General features: G+C 40.0%; 1 protein-coding gene across 3 annotated transcripts in view; it reads left to right on the forward strand.

Annotated features, from left to right (window-relative positions):
- The first annotated feature begins 598 nt into the window (after positions 1 to 598).
- CDC42SE2 (CDC42 small effector 2) overlaps positions 599 to 27,395 on the forward strand; it is an 83,305-nt gene continuing 56,508 nt past the window's right edge. The window contains exons 1-3 of one of the 3 annotated variants that reach the window (XM_058043627.1): positions 599 to 689; positions 1,558 to 1,623; positions 15,863 to 15,945. The gene's annotated coding sequence lies outside the window, so the exon portion shown is untranslated. Of the gene's footprint in view, positions 690 to 873; positions 893 to 967; positions 1,052 to 1,557; positions 1,624 to 15,862; positions 15,946 to 27,395 lie in introns of those variants that run through there. The other 2 variants (XM_058043628.1, XM_058043626.1) reach the window with 2 other exon arrangements.

The raw sequence follows: 27,395 nt of genomic DNA on the forward strand, positions 1-27,395 counted from the left end.
GCCGGGGGAACGGGGGATGTAGGACGCTGGAATGTTACCGACAGGCAGAGTAGGATTGTTGCTGTCAACAGCTGGGGGTCAGAAGATCCCCTTCTCATTTCCTTGTCCCACCACAAGCACATCAGCTTTCGTGACCTGCTTTCCGCCACCTCTTAAGGCCGTGGCGATGCCAGCGCATTTTGGCTGGGGAAGGGTCCCTGCGCCGCGGTGGGCAGCGAGCCGCGGGCGGTGGCAGCGGAGCGGGCCGGGCGCGCTGCGGCGCGGGCGGAGGTTGGCCGGCGTGGAGGCGGCGGAGGAGGAGCGGGCGGCACAGCGATAGCGCTGACGGGCAGCGGCAGCCGCTCTTTGTCCCCTCCCCTCCCCGGCGCGCCCAGCCCAGCCGGCAGCGCGGAGCGGAGCGGAGCGGGCCGGCCCGGGGATTCCCTCCCCCGCCGCCGAGGTCGCCATCTTCACCCCTGAGCTCGCCTCGGACGCTGCCGGCCGGGCTCCCGGGTAGCCGCCGGGAGCCTGCGCCGCGCCTTCCCGCTGTATGTGACGGGCGGGCGGTAGCGGCCTCCTCCGCGGATCTCGGCTGCGTCCTCCTCCGCCCCCGGCGCGGCGGGGAGGGGGCGCGGGGCGCCCGGCAGCGGGAGACGGAGGTGCCGGGGCGCGGCGGGCACACAAAGGAGCGGGCGCCGCCGTGGGCAGCGGTGAGTGGCGGGGCAGGGCTGCGGGGTGCCGCGCTCGCCGCCCTGCCCCGTACCTGCCGGTGGGCTGGGCAGCGGCCACTCCCTTTCCCGGGGGCCCGCTGGGAGCGATGGCGGGGGTTGCGTTGCGCCGCCGCCGGGGACCGCCGGTGTTTTCCGCACCGCCGGCGCCGCGGCCGGGCAGCGGCGAGCGAGGGCCGAGCGAGGTGCCCGGGGGCGGCGGGGCCCGTGCTGGGCGGGGCGATGCGGGGGAGGCTCCGGCCGCGCCGCCTCGGGAGCGGGCAGTGCCGCGGGCGCGGCGGGTGATGCTCAGCCGCGGTGGCGCTCGACGCTCGGACAAAGAGGAGCGAGCCACAAATTTCGTGGTGGGCGAAAAAAAAAAACAAACAAACAAACAAAAAAACAAACCAGAGGGGTTTGGGTTTCCTGGATTTTGTGGGGTTTGTTTTCTGGATTTTTTTTGGTTTGTTGCGAGGCTTTTGGCGGCTGGGCTGGAAGGTTTTCGGCTCCCTTTGATGCCGTGCGCCCCCGGCCCGTCCCCCCAGCGTGCGGCGGCGGGGCAGGTGCCGCGGCGGGCCCGGGCCTGGGGTCGCGCTGCGGCCGGCGCAGGGCGTGGTGCCGCGGCGGGGATGCCGAGCCTCCCGCCGAGCCGGGCCCCCGGGAGCGGTGTAAGGCCCTCCGGCCGGGCAAGGAGGGAGCTGGGGTGCGACAGACAGCAGGGATTGTCGTGCGCGTCTAGAGAGGTAAATTAGCGTTTAGCAGCTGGTGTTTGAAATGTGGCGCTTGGCTCCTGGGGTGAGCGTGCGGTTTTCAGGCAAATCCTCCGTGTGTGTGACCCTGTGCGCTTACCAGAATTGTAACTCTTCCGTAGGAGAACGTTCCAGGAGAACGTGAAGCTCTGTGACATTTAACTCTGAAGCTGGATATGCATTAAACTGTAAGTTTTCCGGTTTTGTTTCTGAACTTGGATTGATGAATGGAGTGATTATTTCATGTCTGCGAGATAAAAACTTGAGAAATAATTTAAGTGGGACCCTAGGCAGACTTTTCCTATCCCTGTTGCGTATATATGTCTCTTCTAAACTGCATTAACTGGTTAAAAATAAAAAAGTAAAGAGAATCTGGGGAAAAGTGATGCCTTAAATGCTTGCTTTAGGTATGGTTGTGGTGATGGATCTTACTTAATCCTCTAGGGCTAACAGAGTCCTCTAGGGCTGACAGTCATCTTTTAGACTTAAATCAGTGTATAGGAAATACTTGGTAACTGTAATACTAGTGTCTTTCCCTACATTTGATGGAAATAACTGAGATTAGATGCTGCTTTTTCCTCACTCATACGGCATTTTTAGTCAAATATTTTACTTAGATGGTCTGATTAATAGCAGCTCGTTGAAGGTATAGATATATTTCTGAGCTGTTTTTTTACAGTGTTAAAATATAGATGCATTTTTGAAAGATGTAATCAAATATTAAATTTCTACTGTAATACTGTAATGGGGCTTTTTGAAGGGCGAAAAGGGCTGTTGTAGATGGAATTGCAGGAAGTCATCAAGCAAATTACTACAACCACTAATAAAATAAGTAGCAGATCAAACAAGCAATGAGATAATTTAGTATATACATAAATTCATTATATGTCAATAGCTATATCACTGCTCTTTTAAATTTGGGTTCTCCCATTAGCTTGAGTGAGAAGCTGGAACCTGGATAGAACTGTCTGGGCATCTAAAGTGATTTTGCTAACAAGTATGAGTTATTCAGTGTTCAAGACACTGGTGAATGTTCTGTATATCTAGGCCAGAGTTTTTTAGCTTAAAAATTACATCACACAGTCCATATAATGTTATATGGCATTTGTGCACCAGAGGAACAAAGCACTCCGTTGTTTTGTGTAGCTTGTACATAAATATTACAGTTAAATTATCTTTTGTTCTGTTTTGCAAAAAAATAATTGTCAGTTTACTTGTGCTGTCATATAACCATACAAAATAAATTTTTTTTGAAGCTTGCTAGTAATTCTGATGCTGTGAGTGTTTTGGAAGTTCTGTGGTAATGTGGTAGTCTGTGGGAAGTCTTGAGGACATGGTGGCTGGTCACAATAGGGAAAAGACAGAAATGTTTCAAAAATCCCATCAAGTGAAAAAAAAAGTTGGGCTGATTTAGAATCAGAAAAAGGAGATGAGAAATTGAGTATGTATTCCAACTTACTTTCTGTATATTTTACTGTGCCTTTTTTAACCTGTATATCAGAGGTTTCTTTGCGGTGATAAAATACTAGCCCTAAAATGGTTTCAAAAAATCAGATCATGTTTCATAGAGTTGTTACAGCGAAAAAGGATTAAATGTCTCATTTAATCCCTTTGCTCAACAAGAAGTTGCTTTTCTGGAAGCAGTGGTTCTTGGTGGTGAAATAGTGCTAATCAGCAGTTGTTGCTGTAATTGATTGTCCGCTGCAGAGGAGTCCGTGTAGCACCCATTAGCTTGAGCAAGCTTGCACGAACCCTGAAGATGCTTGTGCCAGACCTTTTGACCCTGAGGTGGAGGTGAAGGGGCTTCTTTTTTTGCCTCTTGAGTTTCTCCTCACTGGAATTACAGTGCGCTTTTAGAAAAATACTTTTTCCTTTACACCACTGACAAGGAGAACATATTTCATTCTGTGATACATCTTTGAGGTGACAGTTTTCCTGAAGTTCAGGATTATATTTTTAAACTATTAGGCATAGCACTGATACTTGCTCTGCTTCATGTGATTTATAGACCTACCTTTTAGACATGAAGCATAATGTGGAATTAAATTACAATAATGGAAAAAAAGAACCCTGGTGTTGAAGTACTCCCTTGAGATACTGCCCCGATGAGTTTTTTTTTAGTTGTTGTTACTTTATTTTCAGTGAACTTAGCTTGACAAATTAAATGTAAACTTTGCATACCATAGTGCTAAGGAAAATCTTGTGCCAGTCTCTTTTACATACACCATCATGTTTCGTTTTAGAAACCCACGGGGTTCTGGTCAGTGTCAGTGAGTGCTTGGATAGAATTCGAAAGAGACTAATTTTCACTTTTGAGTGATATACTTTGCCTATTCAAATCAGTGTTCAGCAGCTCAGTTGCAGCTCTTGATTACACTTGACAGCCTGAGTCCAGGTAGTGAATAGCAGTTTATCATGTAATTCATTAGTGCAATAAGTGTATTTCCTAGCTATGATTCTAGCAGGCATTACAGACTGTTGCCTTACGTAAACAGATGTAAGCACTTATCTTTGGTCACCGCCTTACCCCTGGGTGTGTGTTCCTCGTCCTACGCCTCCGTGTGTGCCTGTAGATAGAGATGAGGGCTGGTGTGGCCCTTGTTCCCTGTGCCATGTTCATTAAAATGTGTTTGCTGCTGCCATAACTGTTTAATATTATCCATCTTGTGTCTCCTGGTTTTAATACTGGTCTTGTATTGTGTAGTGCCTAAAAGAGTTTTAGAGGAACTTGGGGTGTTGTGAAAGTGTTTGTCACTGTTTTCATACTTTAAAAGGGGGAGAATTGCTTTCTAATGTGTTCTGAAAAACTGTAGGCAATTGACTGCTGAAACATGAATGCCTATCTCCCAGTCCAATTTTATCAATGCTCAGAGTATACTTAGCAGGGTTGACATGAAGGAGTTATTTTTTATATTACAGCTGCTGTATTACGTTTGTGTTAAAAAGTACTGAAGCAAAGTGTTTATCACTGCACAAATTATTTTATTTTTTGAATAGACTAGATGTAGATGCACTAGAAAAGCAGGCACATGGTGTTCTTTTCTGTAGCCAAACCTCGGAGGAAAATGAAGGAGAGGGGGAGGAGGAATACTGCTCTGAAGGATGCTGAACTTGAGATGGGTGGATTGGATTAATTTTTCTTTAAAGGAAATCAGTTGATCTGAAGAGATGCTTTTGAGCATTCACAGTCACTTAAAGGTTTCATGTTATTTTGATGAAGCAAGTCTGTCTTGCATGATGAGTGTCTCATTTTATATGACTAGCAATGATAAGAATTGATGATGAATTCAAGGAAGAGGCAACCTGAGGCAATTGAACGTGGGTAAAAGAGCAATCAAACAGCTGCAGTGAACATGTTTAAGTGGGGGCTTCACATAAAGGGCAGATTGAACAGGAAGTTTAGCAGCGAGAAGGCTGCCTTTTAGTAGCGAAGTGAATGTAGGAAAATTAGGCTGGTGAGTGTCCTACAAGAGGGTTTTGGCTCAATGCCCATTACATAGATGGGTAGCTCTGCCTGAGGACTTCTTTGGTCTTTCTCAAATTGAATGTTTTGTGTGGTTAGAAGTGGATGTGCAAGATGAAATTACTAGACCAGGGGTAGTTGTAAGAGGAACAGTAGTTTCTGTTGACTGCTTCACCTCAACAACAAGGGGAAGAAGAGCTGCCTTGTCCATATAGAAAGCAAAATTAAGGGGGTGCAGAGCTCCTTCAAAGCAGTCTTATGTATTCTTTGTCAGTTTCACATTAGCAGAATGTCTTAGGACAGGGGTGTAAGGAGGAAGACATAAGGTGTAAGTGAAATTGTTGGCAGGTTTTGCAGGCTTCTTCCTGAAACATAACTGAACTATATTAATTTCCTCTTCTAATTTATTTAGTTTTCTGTCCAGTCAAATTTGCAGTATTTGCTGTGAGACGTCAGAGGGAGAGCTGCTGGTGTGACTCTTGTGGATGTCTTGTGCAGGGCTAGGACTTGGAGTTGGACTTGATAATCCTTGGGCATCCCTTCCCACTCAGCACATTCTGTGATGCCTTCTGTCTGCACGTGCATTAGAGAGGAGGCAAGCTGCTGCTAACTGCACTGCCTGAAGAGCTAGGAGCTGCTGCACAGCTTGCTTCTGTGTTATGGCTAAGCAATATTCAACAAACAACTGAAATGGCTCTCTGTTATGTTCGAAGGTTTACCTATTCTGGTACTGTTGGAAGCAGGGATCATATTATAGGCTGACATCTAGTCATGTCAAAAGTCTGTTGAATTGCAGTTACCTGAGCCCTTGATCTGACACCTTACTTATTAGAAAAGAGTTATCTCAGTGCTTTGCTGGACAGTTTGAATCCTTTCCCCACCATATACAGATTGCAACAGACGTGTGCTGGCCTGTGGTGAGGGTTTTTTTGCATTGTATAAGCTAGTGCCTCTGTGTTGGGGAAGAGGTGCTGGAAGAAAAATTGCAGTTCATCTTTATAGAAAAGGAGAAAGTTTGTTCTCAACAGTAAGGGGCTTGTAGTGCTGGGAGGGTATTTATTGCACATGGAGATGACCACTCTCATCTAATAACTTTTCACAGCTAAACAGTTAGACTGCCTTGAAGTTGCACTTTAGGCAAGCAGTGATAAAATATTGTAAGCATCTCTATCTATTTAGGCTAAAAGAGGGAGCTATTTGTTTTATCAGTGTTATCAGTGCATGAACAGTACAAGGGCAAAACTGGGCATGAACCCAGTAACTGATTACGGACTGCATCATGGTTCGCTGGGGATTTTGGAATCTTGTACTTTTTTACAAATTGCTGTACAACTCAACCTGTTTTTTTCTAACTGTATGTGCCTTGAACTTTATCAGTTATTACAAAGAGTTCGAAAATGTTTCCTTACGAAAAATTTCTTTTCACAGAATAGAAAGTGTGTTGTCACCAAAGCCTCCCCAGTTAAAATCCCAGTTGTCCTCATAAAAGAAATAAATATGTGCCTTCACAGAGGTTTATGAACTCTGTCTTAAAGTTCTGGCTTATCATTGTATGGGCTTTATATATTTTTCCCATGCTTCATTTTTGGAATGGGGCCTTCTAATCATCTTTTTTGTACTCACTGAATTTGGAGACCAACTGTTTAAATCTCTTGCAAAAATAGGACTTTTCCAATTTGCAGCTGGCTTCCTTGTCAAAACAGTCATGCTGCTTAGTACTGAAATATTATATGCAGAAAGTGTCTTGTTACATTTATTGGTTGCTTTTATCTTGCAGCTCATATTCAGTAAGTCTTGTGCTGTCTGATAACACCTCTTTTAATTGGCCCCATGTGATGTAGCTATTAGCATCAAACACCAGTTGATAGAGGAATTCCACCTACTCCTTTAAAGCTTCCTGAGAACAATTTTTCACTTGAGCTCAACTACCTATTTCTTCTCTTGACCCTGCAAGTGAATGGTATCTTGCCCTGGTATATTTGTACTGAAGTTCTTTTCTAGTTAGCTGAGTTTTATAAGGTTTGTTCTGCCTTGATATAGTTTAAAAAAGCCTAAAATTGATGTGAGAATGTAGTTTCAAGTTAAGTAGTCCTGTTCACTTGAACTGTATAAACAGATTTTGAGATACAATAGGAGCTGCTCCTCCAGCCAAAATTAGGTATAAGTATTTCAGAAATAGGAGTATACCCATTTTATTTGGTGTAGACATGTTCAAAAAGTCAGTGTACAGTGGACTGGATGAAAGGCTTAAAATGTGTATTTTAAGTAACATCTAAGGGTGGAAAAAGGGAGCAGGGAGTAGTCTTCACCAAATTACACCAAAGTGTTATTTTTGTTGTTCACACACTCCTTGCTCCTCTGATTGTTTTGGTTTTGTCCTCAAGCGAGGAGAAATTTGCAGAGGTAATAGAAAACTAAGCTTTGATGCATTCTGTTATTTTATTTCTTTTTCGTTAGTTGGTTTTGTCCTATCAAAAATTCGTCTTGCACAAATGTTTAGGTGATGTGTGCACAGTAGGAACATGTCACTGGTACAGCCATGGTTTGCTACGTAATCAAATCTTTATTTCAGTGTTGAAATAGGGACTTTTTTGAAAGGATAAATCTAGGTGTGTTCAGCTCTGCTATTTCGTATAGTTGTTCCTCGTTTTCTTCTAAGCTGTCTTGTAAATGGTGAAGCCTTGTGGTATTCTTCAAAAATCTTAGTTCATCTTGATACTGCGAATTCACTGAGGTGGATTTGAAGGGGCAGTGTATCAGTACAGACAGTTTCACATGTAGACCATCCTCTAGGGTCTGCTGTATCCAAGCTGCCTGTAAGCTTTTTCTGTAGAAGAATCTCTAAATCCCTGCACTGGTGCCTGTATTTTCCATGAATGATTGCAAAGTGGCACTTCCACTTAGCACCGGCTTTTCCCGGGAAGTCAGCAGGAGTGATGACTCCTTTCAGCTCTAAAGCATTGCAGGTCAGACCGTGGCTATGACTAAATGAGTGGTGAAGCTTTCAGTGAGGTCCTAAATTCATTGCAATTTAAGGCCTGCAGAGCAAGTTAACTGCATCTCTGCAAGAATGCGTTTGCGAGAGTGATCCTGGCCACCAACCAGCACTTACGGTGGGGTCATATTTCTCCAGTGGAATTGCAGATAGTTGTGTCCAGAGGTGCTTACAAACCAAAGTGTGAGCATTATCAGTTTATATATAGAAAGATACAGGTACAGGAGGTTGTGGTGGATTTGTTTTTTAATGTATTTATTATTTGGTTGGGGCATAGTTGTCACCTTTGCTCCCAGTCCTTTGTCCTCTGTGTGATGAGGATATATATGTATTCATTGCAAGATGATCCTTAATTCTTAAGATTATTTTATTATTATTTAGATCAGTTGAAAATTGTAATAGATAAAAGGAGACTGCATTAAGAGTGATCCCACTTGGGAGAAACTCACAGCAGGCACAGACCTGTGATAGTCCAAACAAGTGTGCATTTTAGTGAAATAGTATGCAAATTAAGAATTCCACTAAAGAAAATGTGTTGTTCTGAAAGTGATTCTTCCACATATTAGATAGGTACTCAAATATTCACAGAGGTAGTGGATGATTCTAGATTATGTTTTTTATACTGTTTATATGCTACCTCTTTTTTCAAATTCTTAAAATTTGTTCTTTTTCTTTCAAGGACAGAAAGCGTGATCTGAAAGCTTTGTTGCTTTGTTTCTACTGGTTGAGATAATATTCAAATATTTTTGTCAGTGTTCTTCTGTACAGACAGTTTTATCAAGCTATTTGTGACTTAGTGTCCTTTAAAATGTAACTTAATTTGTGTTTGCATCTATTCAAAGATGCTGAGGTCAAATGCTGTACTGTTCTGAAGTCCCAGGCAGCAAATTTTGCACATCACTATGGTAATGTGCGTGTGGCATGTGGGAGGAAGGCTGAAGTTGGAACCTGCATTAACAGAATCTGTTAATATTACATATGCTCAGTGGCACTAGCACTGCTTGTTCTTTGACATGCATGTTCTTTGACTGCATGTTCTTTGCTTAATTAAAAACAAAGTAATATGATGGAATTAAAAGCCTCTATTGTCTGATTTTTAATCTTTTTTTCTTCTCTGTGCATGTGTGCTTCTGAAACAACTCTACTGAAATAAAATATAGGTAATTGTGGAATCTTCTTTCTGTTTGGAAAATGCAATTATGATCTTGTAAAGTAGCAAAGAAGCTCCACAATTTCTTTGTTCCCTCTCTGAGAACTTATGGATAGACTTAAAAGTCATTGTGTTACAGCTAGGGATATCTACCGAGAACACTTGCTACTCATAGTGCATGTCCTAGTGATTTCTGCCAAAGCATTGTGGATGTTTAAGTTGCTTGATTTTGGGTAAGCATATTTGGATTCCTCTGTACTTGCTATTGTTTTCTCAGATACAGAATTAGTTCTGAAGCATCAGAACTAATTCAGTGCTAGTTTATTTGTTTTCTTTAATAAAGAAGAACTGTGTTCTGTTCTGAAACTGATTCTTAATTGCCCTTAGTCAGTGCTGATTACAGATAAACTTATAAATACCTATGAATTTGTTGGAAAAGTCGACAAGAGAAAAGTTAAAGCCGACTTTTTTTTGTCTCTTTGTTACCGTAGTCTAAATAAACTTGGAAAAATTGGAGACTTGGATGAAGAATGATTTATATTCCCCATTTCTATATTGATTGTCACAAGCCTCAAAGTAGAAGAGTGAAGACTCTGAAGGATGTAGAGGGAAAGCCACTCAAATAGGGACTGAGGTCGCTCAGTTTGCTGAGCCTGGAGGAGACTGAGGAGAGGCAGAGACCTCATTGCAACTTCCTTGTGAGGGGTAGAGGAGCAGCATTGATCTCTGTGATCACCGGTGGCAGGACCTGAGGGAATGTGCTGTGCTAGGAGAGGTTTAAGTTGGATATTAGGAAAAGGTTGTGTGCTTGCTTCCTAAGGAAAAGGCTCCCTTAGGAAGTGGTCACAGCACCAAGCCTGACAGAGTCCAGAAGTGTTTGGACAATGCTATTGGGCACATGGTGTGACTCTTGAGGCTGTCCTGTGCAGGGCCAGGAGTGGAATGATGATCCTTGTGGTTCCCTTTTAGTTCAGCACATTATATGAGTTTAAGAAATTTTAATTACTTGCAATAACTTACTAGTTTAAAAATACTGACCCACTGCTATTGAGAATTACAGGCATTGATATGGGTTCAAAATGCAGACCAAGTCATGATGACTTTTGTTATATGGCCTGAGGGAGTGGGCTTCTTAACTGTGTCATTGCATAGGTAAACCTTATAGCAAAACAAGCAAGAAGGGTCCAAGGGGAGTTGAGATGTTCTTGCTGCATCAGAGTTCAGGTGGGTCAGGAGGTTCACCAGAGCTGCCTTTGCCACCAGTAGAGCAGAGTTGTTAGCCTGGCGTGACGTGAACATTCAGACTGTTCTTAACTTGGGAGGTCACCCGGAGATCTCAGCCATCTGTGTGTGCATTCACATTACTTGGTGCATTTTGTTTTTACAGTGCTATTCACTTGTTGTACACGATCTGTCATAGTAATAACTCTTATTAGTGTGATATTTTTCCTTCAAAATGCCAGGCCTCCTTTTGAGAGTGCAAGTGTGGGAAGTGATGGCTTTGACAGTCTTTGCCTTAGAAAAACAAGCTGCTTTTTCAAGGCTGTTTGTGCGGGGGCTGAACATCGCTGTGTACGCAGTGTAGTCATTTGTGTATCTAGTGACTTGCAAGGTCCTTTTTTGCATTTTGAGGAGAAAGATACTTACCATGTACTAGACTATCTCTCTTTAAATGTCTTTAAAAGACAAAACTTGTCAGTCAGTAGGACTTTGGACAGTGAACTGTTGCAATTTTGGGTGGGTTTGTTTTTCATTCCATCATTCCCTTGACCTGTTTCTGTTATGTACAGGATCTGTAGTCCCACACAGATTGATTGTCATCTGGGTGATTTAAAGCAGACAGATTTTTCATATTAGATTTGAAGAAAAAATTCAAGTATACTATGTCGTTTATCTGATGAATCAGTGAAGTTACTTATGTCAGGTTTTCAAAGTCTGTATTGGCAGGTGTGAAAACAGAGTACCTGCTCTGAAAAGCATGCTACTAAATACACCTTCCTCCCACTGTCTAGAAAAAAAATAAAAGCCTTTATGGTAGTAAAATAATCTTGAGAAAGAAATACTAGTACATGGATATTTCTTCTTTCACTTTAGAAAGGTTTAACCTCTCAAACTTTTTAATACCTACTGAGTTACTCAAAATTCAGTGTGCCCAATTGAAGTGAAATACAAGGTTTCTCCCTTTATGTAGCTGAATTTCTGCACTTTCTTATTCTTATCCCAGAGTATCTTTCAGTCTTCTCCCTAGTGTGTTCATACAGTCTTATGTGTTCATCTTCTAAAGCAAGCGTGTGTGTCTCTGAGCCAAGGAATTTCATTAGAAAGAGGAGAGATAGGAAAGCCTGATGCCAGTACAGATAAACAGGACGTGGACACCAGTCTTCTGGGTGTCTGACCCCTAGTAGTTTCTGGGAGAATTATTTGCCTTTTTTTTCTGACTTGGGAGGTTTTCTGGAGGCCACCCAAGATAAATGCAAACATTGTAAAGTATTGAAATGTCTTGGTGTTGCTGTCTTTTAAGGATCTCTTGAAAACAATGTTTGAGGTGAAGAAAAGGCATTCTGAGGTAAGTTTAAGTAGGCTGCTGTCCCAAGTCCTCTTGTAGGGTTACGTTGGTGAACAGAAGTATCTTTCTCCTAAAGAAACAGAGTGTCTTTCTCCTAAAGACGTACCTCAAGTGTAAACTCCATCTCTAGTTTGTTCTCTAAGGAGCTCTGATTTTGAGATTTATATCCCTCTGGTAAGAATGGGAGAAACTAAAATGAACCTTCTCAATTTTTTCAACTTGTCTTTTATGTTATATACTGTATGTCTCCTTTGGTGCCAAATATGCACAGGTCTGAATTCACTGATGTTTCACTGACTCCATTCATTATGGTTCTGTGTAATTAATTGCTGTACCAATTACAGGCTTCATAGTGAAATAATAAAATATGCTCTATGGGCTGTCTGTAATTTCCTGTATGTATGTGACTTTGCCTTTGACTAGAATAGAATGAAGATTTTAAACCTGTGTGTATATATATGATATATATCTACGGAGATAAAAATTACTTAGGTACAAAATAAACAATTGGTATTTTTTCCATTTTTGTTTTTAATAACTTTCAAAATGATGAAAAATGTCCAAAGGAAGACTGCGAAACCCAATGCAAACTTTAGATTTTTATTTTTTAATGGATAAAACAGTTAAACTGCTGAAGTTCACTTTTTTTTTTCTTCTAGCAGACAGGACTGAATGTCTGCAGACTAACTGTTCATATATTGTAAATTCACAGGCTCTTTAGCTTAGAAAATCTCTTTCTTTGTGGTATGAATACATCTTTACAGTGTACATGTGTTGTGTTTTCAAGTTCTGTATCAAATTCCAACCTGTTTTGTATAATTAGAAAACAACTTAGAAGGTGTTATGGAGCTACAGTAATGATTTTACTCTCTGAATTTGATACTTAGGAATAGCAGTATTAATTTTCTCAATTCTTTTGATGCTTATGATGCTTTTATAGCTGTTCCTCTAAAATATACTTCCTTGGCATTGAGGTTCTCTGAAATAATGTCTCTTCAGTAGAAGCACTGTACTAATAGATACATTTTACTTTTCTAAGGGCACCCATATCCCATTTTTTCAACCCTACTGATTTGGTTTTTGTCATCTTTGTTTTCATACACAGATTTTATAGTGAACTCCTCATAGGAGGCAAATGTGACTTGTAAGCTGGGATGGACTAAGTAAAATAAGAAATCATCTGAGAGATATTATCAGGATGACAATGAAATCGCCTGGTAATGTGCCCTGTTAATCACTAATGCAACATTAGTGATTTTTTGTAACTGGTTAAATCAGTAATGTAATTATTATTTGGAAATACAGGCTTGAAAACAAGGCTTCAGAGAAGCATACAGCTTCAAATTCTCACACAAATGATACCACTTAGACAAATGCTTGTTGTAACTGGATTTTTTAATGAATGTAATGTGGGCAAGTCTGCAGTAAGCCCTCCAGAGTCGATAGGGAGTTGGCACTGCTGGATAAGTAGTGTGCCTTGGCAGTACCTGCAAACAATGACTTTTTCCACTCTGCTGTCATTTAATAGCCTTTCAAGCCAAAAGTCTACCATTTATAGCAATGATTTTATTAATTAAATTGTCCATTAGGATGTATATTTAGTCTCCAGGATTCATACATCTGGAATTCTAAATAGCTGTGACATGATGACTTACAGCCACTGGTTCAGATCATCTCATTTCTGACTGACTTTTAAAGATGTTGTTGTACAAGGATGGCTTTCGTTATTCTGTCCTGCTGCTCTTACAGCATGTCCCTAGATTTCCAATGATGAAGTTTGGGAAAGTCTTGAAGTCTTTTTTTATTTAAGGAGAGGGGTGGAGGAAAACATTTGGCTTAGAGATTGTAAATATAGATATTCTTATATCTACTGTTTCCTCATTTGTATAAATGTTATTACATATTTAAATTGTTTATACAGAATTGGTCTCGACATGCTAAGGTCGTTATGTGTGCTTTTAGTGTATTCTCTTTGCTAATTTCTCATAATGCAGTTTTCTCTGAGTGAAATTTACCATAGTAAATCTTTGTCCACTTTGCTTTCAGTTGCATCGCATTTGAGTGAGGAGGTCTGTGTTTACTGCAGCTAAATGAGCTGTTTCTCCTATCTATGTACCAGCTGTTGTCCACAGTGTCTTAAACTAGAAGGTAGCTAAATTTCAGTAACACTTCTGTTATAAATTTCAATAACACTTCTGTTATAAAGTTGACATCTACTCTAAAAAGATATGATTGCCTTTCTGGCTTTAAGGATTTTATTTGCTTCGTATTGGACTTTCACAGCTCTTGCCATGCAATGCCATGCAGACAAGTTTATCCTATTCCCCTTTTCCTTCACAATATTTTTCTTTTCAGCAACCATTTTTCTGCATTTATAGTTTGAGGAAGCGAAGGGAGCCGGCCCACCCTTATTGATCAGCATCGAACTCCGATTTATTGATCCAACATGCACATTTTTATAACCGTGTTAATTAAGTTCATACATATTGCAAAACCCGAGCTCATCATTGCTTACAGATCACACACCAACCCCTCCTTTTGTTTTCAATACCTGTGGTTTCTTATTGAGACCAAAACTTGTTTTTCTCATCCTGTTATTGACTGTTCTCAAGGCCTCCATGTTTGTCACTCTGCTTTCCCATCGCTATCCAAGGACAAGGTATTTACTTGTTATGAAAAAACAAGCCTGAGAACTCTGCTGTTTACAGGAACATGTCTGAGAACTTTGCTTGTTTACAGCTGCCTTTTACTTTCCAATCAGCTGTATATTTTCATGGCCTTTTTTCCTTCAAACCATGTCTGAGCAAAATTCTCCAACAATAGTTTGCTCTACCTGCTCTCATCTGCCTTAGCTCTTCATTCCTAGTTCATAATTTCTCTGACGATCTTTTCTGAAAATGACATGGGTAAAGATAAACACCCCCTAATTTTACATTTAAAATCTGTCTTATGTCAGTCTGAGAAGAAAGAGAAAACACTTGGTTCCCTAGTGTGTGGACAAGGAAGGGCTCAGATATGATAAAAAAACCCCCAGTAGAAGTCTGCAAGCAAATGCCTCATCACATAATGTGAGGGTTAAAACATTGGGGTTCTCAAGTGTAGAAGGGAGGTGGAACTTTTTGTCTGGGGCATTTTTTTGCTCTTTTTTGGGGTGGGTTTTTTTGCTTATTTTAGTGAAATCTGCAAAACATTGCGCTATCTAACACAGGAAATGTACAAAATTTCATTTACTACCACATTTACGTTATTTTTATATGCACATTTGAAGTGTGAACTAGATTGTTTGATATTTTCACCTTTCCTCACATCTTCTGTCTGTTTTGAAACCCATTTCTGATATATCAGTGCTTTCATGACTGTCATTGCATGTGGATGCTCTGCGAATACCAGAGTCTTCTGGTTTGTTTGGGTTGAGTTTTTTGAATAGAGGTTTAACAGCACTAAATATTCTCCTGCTACTTCAAGTAGCAGTGATTCTTCTTTTCACTCAGAGCCAGCTCTTATGAGTGTGTTTCTTTTATTGCTTGCAGTACTTGCAATACACCCTTCCTTTAACTGAGAACTGCTGAACTCATTAGCAGGTGTCATGGATGCGATTCAGTAAAAAGCTTGTTTGCTAAACCTCACACGCTTCGTGGCATTTAACTGCCATGTTACATGTTATTATTGGGAACTAGTACAAAACAGTTATTCCTGAATGACGTGGTACTGCCAGTAAATTGAAATCTGATCGCTAGCTATACTCGTGAAGAAATAATGTTGGAATACACATACAATTTCCACACACCCCTGCTAATATAAAAGTCTGACCCTAGCAAAGGAAGCAGCCAAAACTAAGTAGGTCCTGCTTTTGTACCCTTGCTCCTCATTTACTTCATTTAACTATGTCAAACATATGTGTATATATATATATATAAATAATTTATGTAGCTTAAACAGGGTATAAGCATACTTATATAAGTATGGGATATAAGGGTTAAGAGGACCTGAGAGTGCACAAGTCAGTGATTGTTTCTTTCAGCAGTGCTGTAAACAAGGTAGTCGTAATCCTTGGAATCGTTTACAAGTGGATGTAGCTCAGTTATTCTGACACCTGCGGAGCTTTGCAAAGGAGAAGCCTTGGAGGAACTCCTGACTCTCCCTCTTGGTAGCTGTTTTTTTCCTGGAACCATGAAGTTACATTGCTCTTCACTGTGAATAGTTTGGATTAGGTGCTGTAACAGACGGTAACTTAATTCTGTTTTTTTTTTCAGTTTTTCATTGCTCTCTAAAATTGGGGATATCTTCACTGAATAACTTGCTGCTTAAAGAAAGTAACAGAAGTTGGGAAATTCAGGTAGGCAATACTTTCGATTTACTATTCACTTTAAATGTTGATGCAAATATGTATGACAGATCTATAAATAACTCATTGTACCAAAACCATCAAAGCGTGATATAGATTTTAACCTTACTAAGACTGAATGTGGTTTCATGGTACCTCTTGTGAGTTCTAATCAGTCCCTGATAAGAAATCCAGCAGACTTATGATATTCAAGTGTTCTTTGTGCTCATAATAAAAATAAATTAATTTTCAGATTTAATGTGATAGGAGGTCCAGGTACTTTGTAATGCTCAATAAATTTAACAAACTATTTTTGACAAACTATTGTCTTGTTGCCCCAACATACTCTGGTATTCATGGTATATGCAGCCACCTACACTTCCATTTCTTTTCCCAATTCCCTTATCAAGGAAAATTCTTGATGGATTTGCTAATTACATGTATTTCATATTTCACTTCCTTTGTTTCAACTAAGGCTTCTAAAGAGATTTCCAATACTTAATTCCAGTATAAGATGACAGAATTCTTTTGGTGTTCTTTGTGTAATAACTTTCATGGCTTTAATAATTTAGTTTGCAAGTCTGTATATTACAGAGTTGTTTATTCTGCTTTGCTCTGATTTTAAGGATTCATCCAACTTTAATTCGCTACTTTCTAGTTTTAATTCAAATACATGTGCTTTGGTGTGGTGTTAAATAATGTGTAGGAATAGACAGTAGTTTTAATTACCTGAATTTTTGGCCACCAAAATACTCAGATCTATTCCTATTTGACTTTGCTCATTGATAATGATTCTAGCACATTTATATGGGGTTAATTGCTGGGATTACACTAACAACCAATGAAACAGTTAAACCCTGACACTATTGCTGATTTCTTATTACCTCAATTCTACATAGCAATTTTAATTTTAGAAGCTTGTAGCTCTCCTTTAATATTTTCCTTTACTGTTTTCATGTTTTACTTTTTAAAAATTCAAATGAACACTGTGGAAAAGAATCCTGTAGGAAATCAGTACCTTAGGAAATGTATATAAAAATCCCTTGTGCATGTTGTTTCCCCAGAAAGAGATGTAACCTGTGAAACATAGTGCAAAAACTCTCCATATAGTGTTTTGCAGGCTTTGTTATTGATTTCTTTTTCAGGAGCTAAGTGTCTTTCTATTTTACCTTACTCTCTACTTCTAATCACCATTCATGTAGTATGTAATTCAAGTACCAGTAAAAATTGATGCTTAACCTTAAAAATACTCAAAGTATGTTGAATTTTGTTTAAAGATTACATTTTACATTTTAAGATACTGGTTAGTGTTACATTTTCTGTTTCATTCTTTCTGTCTCCCTTCCCCCAAGTTCCTTTGAACACTCTGAAGTGTTTTCAGTATGACTGACGATACCAGACATGTTTGGGCTTATCCTCAGTGTTGTGCACTTCCTTTCCATTATCACCTGATCTTTTTAGCTCTCATTTCACTATTACTTGTAAAATGTTTCTGCCAGGGAGTCTGGGGAAGAAAGTCTGCACAGGGATTTACCCTGGAGAAGCATGTGACAGAAAGGTGATTGTATTCTTAGCATGAGAAACTGAAGTGTAAATAGCATCCCACGCTGGGAGCAGGAGCTGCTGTCTCTGTTGCTGACCCTGCAGCTCCTCCTCTGGCCTGCTGCTTGCTGCTGGGACTCAAGGACATTCCCAGATGTTTTATGTGCCCACCGAGTGAAAAAATGTTTCATTGCAGAATGGGATTGGGCTGTGCAGTTGGGAATCTGTGTTCTTTCTTCTCTGGCAGGAAAGGGGAGAGAGAAAGAAATAGTAGCCCAGTTGTAGTAACTAGCCCAAATCTAAGGTCATTTTTAAGTAGTTTTATGACCTGCCAACCTCAAAAAAATTCACAACCAGAAAAATACTGTCCTGTGAGGGTGGATGGAAGAAGGAAGACAGGCAGTTGGGTAGCATGTGTAGGGGTGATAAGGATAGGTAAAACATGATGGTGATGATACCTATTTGAAGAAGACAACTCAGAGGAAAAGAAGAGCAGTATTTAAAACCAGAGGGAAGTAAGGGCTGTACTGTAAGCAGCAGCAGGAGGGTACAGGGATGGATGACAACTGGTGCAGGAAGGCAGGTGAGGAAGGAGCAGAACTTGTGGAGCAGAGGTTCTGTGAGTGGTGATCGCCACTGGAGCAGGAGCAGACAGGAAGCAAAGAGAACTCGCAGTGCAAAAATATGCATGTTTCATTCTTGTGCCAGAGACAAGTGAAGTGCAGTGGATGTTCCCAACCTGTTGGTTGGCCTTTCTGTGCAAGCTCCAGGAGTGTCTCCAGGAAGCTTCAATCATAGGCCAGGAAGCGCAGCTTTCCTCACTTTCCTTGCTGGCAGCTATGATGTTGGTGACGGTAAAATCTCCATAAAAACCTTATTATGTGACCTATTCCAGATTAAAAAAAAAGCCTCAGATCCTAATATTTTTCTTCATTTTTTTACGGTTCTGAGGTTCAGAAATTGAAAGAATGTAAGATAGTGATGGACAGTGCTCTAGTGCCATTTCCTGCTGCCTGTTTGCCTAGAACCCTGCAGCTTTTCCTTTCCCTGCTTCTCTGCAGTTGTGTGGTGGACTTTGTTCACATGCCAGGGCTTTAGTTGCATGACTCTGACCATGTGCTTTGTGGATATACTTCCAGTCATGTGAAGTTGAAGTATTTAGGCTTGTGGCTCTTCTTCATAGTTAGTATATTCCTCATCTGGCCTCACGATACCCTTAAACATACACTTTCCAACTGTTAAGCGGAAACTCAGAAAAATCTGAAAAAAAAAAAAAAAATTGAAAATGTGTTTTTCTCAATTTTTCCATTCTCTTTATTGCTAATTCACTAAAGTTCTAGAATACTGGGGTGAGGGAAAAGATGGATAAAAACCTCTCTCTTGTGAAGGCAGTGTCAAAACTGTAAATTATTAAAGTTTGGTATAGAAGCCTTTGTTCCATTCATGTGTGGAACTAAAAGCTGGTGCAATGTTTCTGCATTACTCATTGCCTCCAGAAGTCATTACCCTAAAATGCTGGTGGACTGTTCATATGTTGTGCGCACATCTTGATGCCACCATAGAAAAAGCACACATCTTCAAAATCTCAGATATGTCTTTTATGTTCTCGTGCTTTTTTAGTATATGATTTTCAAATTGGGTCTCCAACCTGTGCAAGATTTTAGTTTCCTGAATAAGGAAACGTTTAGGCTTCACCACACTTTCATTAGTTTTCTATGATTCTAATTTTCAATTTATTAGTTGATTCGTTAATTTGAAGCAATGCCAAAAAGAGAAATTTTAGTTCATTTACGTAATTGAAATTTAATTCAGTGCTTTTTACTCTGAGGGAAAGGAAAGAAAGAAAGGAAAGAAGGAAAGGAAAGAAACTCACATAAGATGTTGGTTCTCAACGTTTTATTTCATTAAGAACTTCTGTTTTTCAGTGTAGCTTAACTACCTTTAACTTCTAAATTCATATAATCATATTAATCCTGTAGAATAATTAAAGTAACACAGGTGTCCTTCTGTTACTCTATTTCAGATGCCCTTTTGTGCAACCATTCCGTTACTGCTGACTCTTGTACCATCTGTATTTGTATCTGACTGTCCTCCACTTCCTCCATTGTTAAACTTGGGGCAAATCACTGGGGTGCAGCTGAATTATGTGATCCAGCTGATCCAGCTTCTCAAGGGTTCAGAAATGTTTTAGTTTTTTTTCCCTCAAACATTTTATTTGCATTTCAAGGTAGAACATAGCTGATCCAGCTAAACTATATTAATGTGAAAGCCCATGGTCCTTTTGCTCTCACTTTTCACAGTATGTGGAACATGAAATACAAATTCTCTGAGGCTTTGTGTCATTGGAAACCATAAAACAGAGGAAAGCTAGGAAACAAAGTTTGTCAATAGGACAATGGCAGTCATGGTAACCAAATTTCATTATACCTGTCTGTATGCAGAGAATAGTAAACAAAAAGAATAGAAAAGTGTATAGGGAATATTGGTTGATGTCTACATAAGATACTTAAACTGGTTTGTCATCCTCTGTGCTGTAATGGGGAAGAGAAGGAAAGCACAACACCCCAGAGGAATTATCCTGGGACATATACCTGCCTGATGTCCAGTTTCTGTAATTTGAAATATTGAATATACACCTGAGAGATCTTTCATTTTTGGAGTTTTTAAATTAGACTTCTAATTCGCTCTAGAATCCACTTTATTTTACAAATCCAGTAGTTCTCTTCTATAAGACGTTTCTCCTTTCTGGAAGTTGTATGCTATAATCTTTTTCTTAAATTGGCTAATCTTATGTGCAGTGGGAAATAAGACTTCCTGAAAAACCTGTGTCCTGCCCTCTTACACTGTACTTTGCAACGAATATATTTTTTTAAAAAATATGTGATTTTATACTGGAAAAAAAACCTGCCATTTTGTACTTATGGCACAAAGCCTGAGAAGCTTAAGAGTACAATTCTGGCTTTCTCCACCTTGAATAATCACATCTCCACGGAAAGTGCCCCAAAATCCATTCAATACTTAATGTTTGGGACAAAGTGCTCTCTGCAGAGAGAATGCCAAGGACAAATGTCTTGGGGGTACTTGAACACTGACATCCTGGGCTGAGTGTTAATAGTCCTTGCTGTGTTCAGTGCTTACTGTTTGTCTTCTGTACTTGAGGTTTGTGTGTGCAATACTATGCATTCACTGAAGCTGCCAGGCAATGCCTTGGTGTTACACAGTCAGAGTAGATTGCTATAGTTGTGAAATAATTAAAGACTCCCATTCTGCAGCGTGAAGTTACTTGAAATACTTAAAACCTAGTAAGTTAGGTAGCTCGGAGGCAGAGAAAAGCTCCTGTGAAATCTAAGAACAGGCTGAAAGTGAGCACAAGCAGGAGAGATCTGTTTGTTCCATTAACATGTCTAAATGTTCTTGAGTTCTGGGTGGAGCTTCTAATCATACAGATGTCCATTTTCTTGAAAGGAAAGAAAAGGATCCTGTTCTGTCCCGTATGAGTGATCTAATTAAAGACGGAAAGCATGAGTAATGAACAGACTTGTGCTGATAGCAGAAATTAATTCTCAAGTTTGTCTTTGCCACACAAAACAGTCCTGCAGGCTGTCTTTCGGACCAATAGCACGCTGCAGGACACAGAATGGATTTTGTTCTAGCTTTGTTCTTAACATTATGTGCAGCTTACATCCTTGTTAGGAAAAGCACTTTAACCTGTGTCCCTTGAAGGAGTGGTGTGTTCCAATATGCACTTATTCAGAGTTTTGCACATAGATTCAGAATACAGTCTTGAAAATTTTAGAAACATTTTTCTTTGGAGGTGCAGATTTTACAGACTTCTTTCTTCCTTTCTGTCATTTCACACAGACTGACTGTCTGTGACATGTCTACTGATGTTCACAATTATTTGACTGGACTGTTTGTGTGCTACCTTAGGTCCAGAAGAGACTGGTCTATTTCTTGGAATATGCTTCATTCATATCATGTTTATGCTTTGCATGGACACCAATTAGTTATGTAATTTTCTTTGTAAAATGCAAAGAGTGAAGCAATTATCTTGCTGCTCCTGCCCCCTTTAGTATGAAGTAGTGGCTGTAGATTTTTCAAGAATCTGATTTCTTCTTTTGACCAAGGCAATTCAAAAGAAACCCGTCTTGTCTTTAAATCTTGCTCTGCATTGAAATGTAATTTCAATTGCATTGAAATCAGTCCTTAATCCTTCTAGTCTTTCTTCATTCCCAGTTATTAATCCTACCAGGAATGTTTTCTGTTACTGAGTAAATTGGGGAGGAGGGGTAAGTAGGCCAGTATTTCCATTATTCTGTTGCATAATTGATCTGCCTCTCTGTGACTGTGTTATGCATGGCTGACCTTCTGTTTGGGGCTGGTTTATTAAACTTCATTTCAAGTATTTGTCAACAGTTACTTTGTCAGTCATGTTGGGCCTTAATTATGGATCACATTCAGAGGCTGGGCTGCATTTGTGCATCCTGGGCATATTCACTCCTTGCTGCACAGTTGGAAGACCTCTAAGAGTGGATGGCCTCAACCTGGAACTTCTCTAAATCCCACTGACAGGCAAATGAGGATTGCTGCTTTTGAATTGTCTCAGGCAGGAAAACAGTGAGGAGTTTCAGTTGCTTCAGTGGGTTTTTGTTTATTTTTTAATTAATATGAGTGAATTAAAAAATGAGGATAGCAGGGCTACCCTAAACGAACTCCCTTCAAAGAGTGGTCTGTTCAAGTTAGTGCTAGTATTGTGGGAAAGATGCTTTTACTGAGGTAAGGAGGAAGAGTGAATTACCTTCTCTTAAAGAAGACTACATGGGTGATAGTTACTTGTTACAGCATATATATCTATATAAATATAGATATATGTATTATATCTGTTTTTATGTATACATAAATTACCCTAGGCAGAAGAGGGATGGGAAGCACAGAAAAGCGTTGTAATTAATTACTGGGAGGCAGGAGGAATTATTTGATTTACAAAGTAGCAAGCTAAATCTGAAGTTGAGTAGCACCTGCATCTCAAAAAATCTGTCAGGCGTTGAGTGGAAGCTGCAGGGGTACACGACACTTCTGACAATCTCGCAATCCAACTTTCCATCTGAGTTCTGAGATGCTTCTAACATAAAGGCCCTAACTTGAGAAGCCACAAGAGACTGCTGTATTGACTGCCTTTTAATGGACTGTGACTTAACAAGTAAATGAAAAGCCACACAGTGACATGAATCTCTGGTCCCCACTGATTTTAAAGTGCAGGTCCCCAGAGCAGTTTGTATATAGGTGTTACTACTTGATTTATTGTTGTAGTGTAAACAAATTCATGGAGGCTCGCTGAAATTTCTCATTGTTAACAGAATTTCGGTGGAATAAAAACACAGCTTACTGTCAAAATTTTATTTAACTTCAGATAACCCAGTCCATATAATGATTTTGCCAACAAGTGCTCTCTCATAAATACAATGGTTCCACTGTTTCTGTACCCTCATTCTTTTGCTCTCCATCTAACTCCTTCATATCTCCTGCAACTATCTTTGCCTGTGAATATTAAGATATATTTCAGCAAAACTTTTTAATGTGGTAGTTATCTCTTGTGCTTTTACTTTCCATTCTTCAGATTTTTTTTTTGTTTAAATCGAAACAAATCAACCCTGTTATTTTATATCACATGTAAACTTCAGACCTGTTTCCTAAGTGTAGTTTCTCTCTCTGCTTGTTCTGCCTTGCTTCTCCTCTTCATCTCTTTCCCCTGTTAGAAAACCAGCCTTTCCTGTTACCTCCAGTATAGCACTAACCCTTCCTGTTACCTTTCTGCCTCTTCCTTTCTGCTGCTTCTAACTCAGAATAGCCACAGTGTTTGGTACCACTGTGGTGATTCTGTTAGTTTGATCCAGAATTTGAAGGCTGATGGATAGCATTACATAATTTAGTCCTTTGTGGTGGGTGGTACAGGAGAAAGACTGTATGTAACTATTTCTGCTTTTAAAGCCCAGGAAAAAGTTGAGAGCTTTGCAAATACTGACTGTCATGCCATTTATGGGGAAGGGACTTGATATGTGTTATAAATTACAGAATGGTTTGGGCTAAAATGGATCTTTAAGGTAGTATTGGAGACTCGTGGGTACTCTTTGTTAACCTATGGATTGGTCCTACATATTGTTTTGCTGTGACTGGTAACCCCCTGTAAATAGATCACTTAATTCCCCAGTGTGAAGTTTTGTAGCAGAAAAATCTGTGTACCAAAACAAACTGTTAAAAAGCGCATGCTTGTTCCAGTCTCTAGAGGTTGATACACTTTCATTCCCATATGTGTTTAAAGAAGTCACATAGCATTTACTCACCGGAAGCTTTACAATAGAGTAGCACTGCAGCTGTAGCTAATTTGGTAGTTCAAGTTGAGCTCAAGTGTGGAAGTGGTTTTTTGTTTGTTTTGCTGCCTTTTTTTTTTTTCCTTTTCATATACCTGAGAAACCTCTAGAAGCAAGATTCACATATTCACATATATCCAGAAATAATAGCTTGTTTTGCAGAAGCTTTTGATATTCTGAGGGTGTGTTTAATAGCACAGTTGCTAGTAACATGCAGCTACAAAAGGAACAAAACTCCATTACTTGACAAATTAAGAGCAGTAGCTTTTCAGAAGAGCTTCTAAAAGACTTCTCACTATCTCATTATTATGCTGTTAGTATTGGTACACTTAAAGAGCATTTAATTTTTGATAAACTACATTTTCAATATTACAGTAAAATGGGATATTAATCAAGAAGTGAAAGAGTGTGTTTTAGACTATTGTTTTCAGAATTTTTGCAAAAATCCTAAGCCTGTGCCTTTTTCCATCAAAATACCAGTCTGTATTTGTCAAAGTTGACAACCACTATGCACTGAGTGTCTAAATTTTGCAGCTGTCTGGGATATCAGTATAGTACAAAGCAAGTTAAATCAGTATATTTTTTTTTGAGAGTGATAGATTTGTGCACATCTCACTAGAGCAGCTGAAATGCTTGAGGTATCCATCTAGCTATGTAAAAATATACACACCTGCTAGTTATTTCCAGATGTTCAATAATGGATGTACTAGTGACATAAAAAGAAGATTCACTCTCTTTTGACAGGTGTCAACATTATTCACTACATTGCATGTTGAAGAACTGCAGTTATTTCAGCATCACTGTGTGTTATTCTACTGCTCCTCTCTTATCCCTCTTTATTTTTCTAGTTAGTTCTGCCTTGTTGGCTGCCTAATGTGAAATACATGTTTTGTTTTTGGTGTTTTTTGCTTTTGTTTTTCTTGGACTCTAGCTGATATATGTCTTTAACGTGGAAATTGCAATTCTCTCTCCTAGTTGTTCTATCATCTGAGTTATAGAGCTGCACAACAGGTGGGGGAGACAGAGATATAAGATGAGGCTAGATGAAAGAGCAGGTGGAATCAAATACTGAAATACATAGTATTACAAGTAAACAATGGTACCTGTACCATTCCTTGATCTTATTTTGTTCCTGCTTTAAATATTTATGATATATTCTCATGGTGGAAGAAAGCCCACAATTGTAGGGTAAGAAAAAAAATAAACCTTTTGTTGTATTACAAGTATTTCACTCAGGGCCCTTGAATATTACCGGTTGTATTCTTCAGGATTAGATGCTTTACACAGAACTGAGGCACGTAATTGTAAATATGCTGCTTTTTTCAAAATGTGGACTTTTATTTTGTTGAAATAAGTGTGGTTTGCTCAGCTCTGCTTTCCTTGTGCCCTTCAGAAATAACAGTGAGGCCAGAAGACCTCAGTAGAACTACTGAGGGGAAACCCATGAGGGCAGATCTAACCTGTTTCTCAAAAAGTTACCGTGAACAGGATGGGCTGTCCTTTGTTAACACAGAGTTCAAACAGCATGCTGCTGCCTGTGGCCCAGGTCACAATGTCCCATCATGGGACTGGTACCAGCCTCTTGGTTTCAGGCTGTCTGGAAGTCATCACCCGCTGGCTGTTCAGGAGTGCAGTGAGTGCACAGCCTTGCCAGCGTGCTCTGGTAATCTTCCAGGCAGGAAACAATGGAATTCATATTGCCTTCTATGGAGACTGGGTTTCCTCAGAGCTGGCACAGGTCCTAGATGTTTCCTTCACTGTCCACTGTTGTGAAGAAGCAGGCCTTCAGGAACAGGACTGCTGATTTGATGACACAAAGTGAAAAACTGGTCTGGCCTTTAGTAGAGGCCTAGATAAACTGTGATTTCCTTTCCACCTTTTGCTGTGTGACTGTCTGGCACCCTGTGTGGGAATGCTTTTGTACACTATTCAATCTCTGCATCTGCTATTAATGTAGAACTGATAATCTTTAAAGTGTATGTGTAAGATGTACATGAACTAAATATTCTGTTTCCATTGTAGAGTACTTGTACATAGCAAAAAACCCCATATTTAATAAGGTATTGTGTGTTGCTACTCAGGATTCTCATGAAGAGTTAATATCTTTCTCTTCTCTAATAATTTTCTGCTCTTTAGCAGTGAAGTTTTGCCCTGAGAAAGGGAAATCCAAAATGAAAATAATTAATTTTGTTTTCTTTCTTCTGACGCCAGAAATGCTAAACAACTTCCTTTTAGGAAATTGCTGACGATACTCTGGCATTTACAATTAACAAGATACCAAAACCTGTCCAAGAAATAATGAATTTTAAAATATTTCTAATTTTGTTTATTCAGTTACATTTCTTAAATGGTAACACTCCCTTACACCCCTCTCCTTCACAAGTGTGCAGAATGAATCTAGCTGTTAGTGCCAGTAAATATTTAAATTAAACCATGGGAGGATTGTTCAGTGCGAATGAACAGTGCTTGAGATCACAGCATAGTATGCTCATTTGGTCATTGAATCCTTTCCTGTTTTCTGTCTTCAATCTGTATTCCCCAGAGAAGGCCGCTTCTCTTGAAGACTGGGTTTATTGGGAGACTGTGCTAGCTAGTTTTAAAAATACAGGTCTTGTCTCAGTGGAGTTCTTAAGTTGAATTGCAGTGTGAGCTCCCCATCAAGTCACGAGTTGAGACTGGATCACAAATGAGCAGCTTCTGCAGCGCGTCCCTGGGAGGGAGGGAGCTGGTGGTGACAGGCATCTGCGCAGGGCACTGTGCCTTCTGCAGCTCCTCATGCCAGTGCTCACGTCTGGCAAAGGCTCGCTGCCTGCTCCTGGGGGGGAGAGGGCGGAATGCTCTTATCTGGGGCTGGGAGGAGCAGATAATGAAACCCTTTGTGTCCCCCTCCGGAGACATGAGCTTCAGCAGCAATGAGCTCTGCAGCTGCAGCCCTAGCAACAAGGGCCTGGAGACAAGAATGAGGGCAGCTTCCCAGCGCAGGCTGGCCAGGGGGTTAAGGATGAGCAAATTGAATGGGTAGCATAGTATTTAGATGAACCTGTGTGCCTGTTAGTCTTACTAGGAATATATATTTTTTTGTTTTAATTTTGACGCTTAGACTGAAATATATCCAAGTGTCTTTTAGTACATCAATAAACCAATGACTAAGTACTTGTCAGTGTCTTTGTTTCTTTTAAGGGTCTTGATAGTGCATTTTCTGGAGAATTCAGTGTTCTTTGATACAATGCAGACAGTCCATTGTCACCAGTTCAAGAGCATGAAAGAAGTCAGTTTTGATTTTTGTAGTGTAGGTGCACAAAATCCTTAAAGATGCAATGGTTTAAGAAAGAAATTTCTTCTTAAAAGTGAACTAGTTCAAAGGGTTGTTTGCATTGGCGCTTCTGAAGTGATTGTGCTTATTGTGACAGATGATTTCCATAGAAACTGATGTTAAATACTTCATTTTTTAGATGGAGCAATCTGATCTATTTCCATGGGAAGTTCCATAAATGAGTTGAGGATAACTCTACTGATGAGAATGCCATAGGCTTCATTAATTACCTTGCTGTG

This window comes from Melospiza georgiana, chromosome Z (genome assembly GCF_028018845.1).
Source record: "Melospiza georgiana isolate bMelGeo1 chromosome Z, bMelGeo1.pri, whole genome shotgun sequence".
Taxonomy (NCBI): Eukaryota; Metazoa; Chordata; class Aves; order Passeriformes; family Passerellidae; genus Melospiza; species Melospiza georgiana.